Source organism: Euprymna scolopes, chromosome 45 (genome assembly GCF_053919585.1).
Source record: "Euprymna scolopes isolate OS-2025 chromosome 45, ASM5391958v1, whole genome shotgun sequence".
NCBI lineage: Eukaryota > Metazoa > Mollusca > Cephalopoda > Sepiida > Sepiolidae > Euprymna > Euprymna scolopes.
Genome location: NC_136526.1, coordinates 9,568,146 through 9,574,377, shown reverse-complemented (window position 1 = coordinate 9,574,377; position 6,232 = coordinate 9,568,146).

Below are 6,232 nucleotides of genomic sequence, written 5' to 3'. Positions count from 1 at the left end.
AAGAGAGAGAAATAGTGAGGGGAAAGAGCACGCGTGCTAGGAAGAGAGAGAAAAAGGCAAGAAGAAGAAGAAGAAGAAGAAGAAGAAGAGAGAGAGATAGAAAATTATATATATATATATATATATATATATATATATATATATATATATATATATATATATATATATATATATATAGAAGTGAGAGAGGAAAGAGAGAAGCGGGGAAAGAAAGAAAGAAAGCAAAGAAAGGATAGGAAAAGTTACAGAAAATTATATATTTAGAGAGAGAGATCGAGAGAGAGAGAGAGAGAGGGGGGATAGAGCGAGAGGGCGAAGCAAGAGGAAGAGAGCGAGAGAGGGAGAGAGAGAAAGTAATAGAGAATTAGCGAGAGAGAGAAAGACAGAGAGAGAGAGGCACTAGGCAGGAAGAATGAGAAAGCGAGAGAGTGAGAGAGAGATAGAGAGAGATAGAGAGAGAGAGAAAACGAGCGAGAGGAGGAGGGCCTGCAGAGAGAGAGAGAGAGAGAGAGAGAGAGAGAGTGGGGGCGTTAGATACGGGTGGGCGTGGTAGGGAGTAGGGGGCTAAAAATTTACTCCAACCTCGCCAAAAATCATATATAGGTATGTTTTTAACACAGATGATCAGAGTGAAATATGGGTGGTGAAGGAGGCACCCGGCCATCTCCTGTCTCTCTCTCTCTCTCTCTCTCAGACAGGAGAGAGAGAGAGAGAGAGAAAGAGAGAGAGAGAAAGACACAGAGAGAGAGAGAGAGAGAGAAAGAGAGAGAGAGAGAGAGAGAGAAAGAGAGAGAGAGAGAGAGAGAGAGAGAAATGAAGTGGGTATTTTTACTAAAAAAAAAAATAAAAATAAATAAACAAAAAGAGTAAGGTTGGGGCGATTTTGTTGGGAATTCGAGTGGGCAAAGTAAGCACGCAAACCCAAACTTTTATCCAATAATAAAGCCCATTCGTCGGAAGGAAAACACTTAATCTACTGGCAGTGACGTCGGGGGGAAAGTCGGTGCGTTCGGGCGATAGGGAGAGCGTGTGCGTCGGTGTGTGTGTGTGTGTGTGTGTGTGTGTGTGTGCGTGCGTATGAGAGAGAGAGTGAGAGATGTGTGGGGGCGTGTGTGTGAGAGAGATAGACAAGGAGGGTGGGTGGGTGAGAAAGAGTTATCTGCACGTTTTACACTTAAACTATATTACACGACGCTTATATATATATATATATATATATATATATATTTAAATAGATCATATATATATATATATATATATATATTTAAATAGATCATATATATATATATATATATATATATATGATCTATTTAAATATATATATATATATATATATTTAAATAGATCATATATATATATATATATATATATATGTATATATATATATATATATATATATATATATTTAAATAGATCAATGGAGTTTGTTTTACAATCCACAGATTCGAAAAAGTTGTAAAAAAAAAAAAATTTAAATGCAAAACAATGTTATCAAAGGCAAGACAAATTACTCTTCTACCTATCTCTGGAAACTTCTTTTAGCGGTTTTACTCACTTTAAAACGATTTCTCGGTTCGAAAAAAAAAAAAAAGTGTCTAGCGTTTACATGGCAGCAAGGAAAATGGCCGCGCACTTCGCTCGTAAATTTAAAAATTTTGAAAATTATTTAAAACTACAAAAATTATACAAAATACTGTTATTGATAGTAAACCATCTAATATATGTCACGGTAACATTTTCAAAACTTTGAATTTTATAACCCAACTTGCGCCATTTTTTTTTTTTTTTTTTTTTTTCACGTAAACGCTGGACACTTTGTTTTTCTAACCGGTTAAACCTTTTAAAGTAAGCAAAACCACTAGACAAGGCATATCAGCAGCTAGGACATAAGGGACTACTAAGGAAGATAGGCAAGATACCGATTCACGTTATATTCTGCATATCAGTGCAGCCACTGCAGCGAGGGTATCTAGAAGGCAACAGGAAGGGAATTCCAAAGTCTAGCCGCCCGAGAGAATACGCGATTATGCAGTATAGCTTTTTTGGCGGACGTCCACGCCACGAGTGAGGCCGTCATAGTGATATACGATGTTGTACGCAGGTCGCAGCGCGTTTCAGGGAGCGTGGATTATTTTGCTATTATGCTTGTGTGTGTGTGTGTGTGTGTGTGTGTGTGTGTTTTGTTGGACTTTTTTTTTTTTTTTTTTTTTGCTGGAGATTATAATTATAGGTAATTATTAACAGGAAAATTGGTGCAAGTCCAGATTAGCATTTGTGGCGACAAACACTAAAATACATATCGGGATCGTAGGTGTACAGTGTCAGAAATTTCGTGAAAATAGTGAATAATTCCACCCCATCTTTCCAAGCTTATAACTCCTCGAAAAATGTAATTCAAGCCCTAATTTTTTTTTTCAATTAAAGGAGTAAGGACCAAGGTTTTATTTAAAAAAAAAACAAAACAAAACAATGTGTTTTTTTTTTTTTAAAAAGGTTTTAAACTTCGGACTTTACAGGTAAATTTCTAAAAAACTGATTTTTTTTTTGTTTTAAATTTGAATATATTATTTATTGACCTTTTCTCTTCAATTTGTGATATATAAACCTATTAAACATAAATTAATTATTTACTTTTTAATAGACATTTCAAAATGAGAGGCGTAAATTATTCGACCCCCTATCTTTCTAAGCTTATAACTCCTCGAAAAATGTAATTCAAGCCCTAATTTTTTTTTCAATTAAAGGAGCAAGGACCAAGGTTTCATTAAAAAAAAAAAAAAAGACAAAAAGAAAAAATGTGTTCTTATAAAATAAGGTTTTAAACTTCGGACTTTACAGGTAAATTTCTAAAAAACTGATTTTTTTTTTGTTTTAAATTTGAATATATTATTTATTGACCTTTTCTCTTCAATTTGTGATATATAAACCTATTAAACATAAATTAATTATTTACTTTTTAATAGACATTTCAAAATGGGGGGGCGTGAAAATGGGGGGGCGTGAAAATGGGGGGGCGTGAATTTAAAAAAAACGTTTGTCTAAAATATTATATTCGGTTTATTGGAAAGAACATAAAATTTCACATTGACCCTGAAAATATCGTAAAAATAGAATCAATAGAAAAATTTTGATAGATTTTTAAAATTTAAAAATTTTAAAATATTGAGTTTAAAAATTGAAAAATATTGAGTTCGGAAAATTCATTACTGTTTTAACAAAAAAATAAAAATATTTTTATTACTTTTAAAACAACTGTAATAGTTTATTTTGGAAGTATAATCCATAAAGAAAATAAATAACCCACTTTTAACAGAGAAATTACGAGATTTTTATATTGTATTCGCAGTTTCGTGTTAGGGGTGTCAAAAATTCCTACAAAAATTCTGATACTGCTATCGTAGGTGTGTCTGAAATTTCGTGAAAATAGTGAATAATTCCACCCCATCTTTCCAAGCTTATAACTCCTCGAAAAATGTAATTCAAGCCCCAATTTTTTTTTCAATTAAAGGAGCAAGGACCAAGGTTTTATTAAAAAACAAAAACAAAAAAAAAAAACAACGTGTTTTTTTTTGTTTTTTTTTTTAAGGATTTAAACTTCGGACTTTACAGGTAAATTTCTAAAAAAACAGTTCTTTTTTTTGTTTTAAATTTGAATATATTATTTATTGACCTTTTCTCTTCAATTTGTGATATATAAGACTTTGGTACATAAATTAATTATTTCCTTTTTAATAGACATTTCAAAATGGGAGGCGTGAATTATTCGACCCCCTGTTTTTCCAAGCTTATAACTCCTCGAAAAATGTAATTCAAGCCCTAATTTTTTTTTCAATTAAAGGAGCAAGGACCAAGGTTCCATTAACAAAAAAAAAAAAAGAAAAAACAAATAACGTGGTTAAAAAAAAAGGTTTTAAACTTCAAACTTTACAGGTAAAATTCTAAAAAACACTACTTGTTTTTTGTTTTAAATTTGAATATATTATTTATTGACCTTTTCTCTTCAATTTGTGGGTAAATTAATTATTTACTTTTCGGTGAGTAAATTAATTATTTACTTTTTAATAGAAACTTGAAAATGGGGGGGCGTGAATTAAAAAAAAAACGTTTGTCTAAAATATTATATTCGGTTTATTGGAAAGAACATAAAATTTCACATTGACCCTGAAAATATCGAAAAAATAGAATCAATAGAAAAATTTTGATAGATTTTTAAAGTTTAAAAATTGAAAAATATTGAGTTCGAAAAATTCATTACTGTTTAAAAAAAAAAAAAATATTTCTATTACTTTTAAAACAAATTTAATCGTTTATTTTGGAAGTATAATCCATAAAGAAAATAAATAACCCACTTTTAACAGAGAAATTACGAGATTTTTATATTTTATTCGCAGTTTCGTGTTAGGGGTGTCAAACATTCCTACAAAAATTCTGATCAGTAGGAGAAATGACATGGTCTCATATCGATGAGACCATGTATAGTGAGACTTATAACATGAAAAGCGAAAACAATATTTGATAATTTTGAAACATTTTTAGAGCATGTTCATGAAAAATATAGTATAAAAAAATATCCTTAAAAAAACATATAATAACAAAATACTCCGAAAAGCGCAAAGTTCAAGCCCCCCCCCCAAAAAAAAACAAAAAAAAACACGCTAAAATTCTTTCCTTTCTTTATAGATTATTAATCTGAGATCGCAATAGCCCCCCTCGAACATGCTGCGTACAACATCGGAGCCGATGCGTATTTTGCTATAGGGGGCCTCACTCGTGTACGTCGACCGCTTTTATATATATATATATATATATATATATATATATATATATATATATATATATATATATATATTTACATTTTCAACTCAAACAAGTACCACTTTGATGTAGGGGGCTACTATCTGGAACATATAACGGGGACACTGTGTAGGGAGTTTAGCAGCAAGATGACTTTTTACATTACACTTGAATTTCGGATGATCAGTACAGTCGGGGAAACAGGAACCCGGAAGGGAATTCCAAAGTCTAGGAGTTCTGGGGAAGAAACTATTAAAGTAGGATTCTTTCTGGTATCTGGAGATCTCTACTGTGTAGGGGTGGGAGTTTGCTGCTGGTCAGGTTTGTCGGGGTGTTTACGTCGAGGAGGTACAAGTGCTTGTAGTTCGTCGGAGCATCCACCATTAAAATACTTGTAGAACAGGCAGAGGGATGCAACATTTGTTTAACTGTTTCACGACTGTGCATGCAATCGTGACATGATAGTTTCCTTGTGTTAAGTATGAGTTGGTTATGCAATATTCTTTGAAAGTTATGTCAAGCTGGTTTAATGGTTATTGTACTTGATTCACTGTCTTTAGGTTTTTGATTACGATCTCAGCTCGATTTTTTTTTTATTTTTTACTTACTTAGAAGTTAATGGTTTAGAAAAAACATAATACTTGCATGCACGTGTTTCAGTTTCTGTCCGTTTCTTTATTTTTTTTTTTAAGAATTTAACATTAAATTTAATACCTACAGTATTTTTGTTTATAATAAATAAAAATTCTGCATTAATCAAAATATATTTATGCTTATATTACACCAGTATATCTATAAAAGTGAGAATGTGTGTGTGTGAGAGGACACATAAACCTACATACTCAACAAATTTTAGATCTACAAACTTGAAATTTGGTATACAGGGCATTCAGACATGTGGAAAATGAATCGGTTGAAGCTTAAATAACAGTTGAAGACCTATCAGGTTGGCGACTCTCTTTTGAACCCTGTCCAAGAGGGAGAGACTGGTAGCAGATGTACCAGCCCAAATGTGACAACAATACTCCATACATGGGCGAATAGCGGCCTAGTAGAGGTACAGCATACTTTCAGGCGTTAATTTTCTGGTACGGTAGAGAGAGCCCACCTTCTTCGCAGCAGTCGCGGCAATGTCTTCGATATATCTGTTCCAACTCATGTCCCCTGAGAACGTTAAGCCGAGGAGTTTGAACGAAGTAATTAAGCCATACCTATTAGTGGTTGGGATTAGGATTTCTTGGAAATAGTATGACTAAACTACACGCACGAATGCTTCGGGTGTTTGGAGGTGTATGTTGAGCAAAAAAAAAAGAAAGCGGTCAGTTTTTTTTTAACTTTTGACCCCTATTATGATTACAATTTATTGCTTTGGGCTAAAATCAAGTTATTAAGTTAGATCCATGTCCAAGGAATCTATATCTAAAATTTCAAGTGTTTA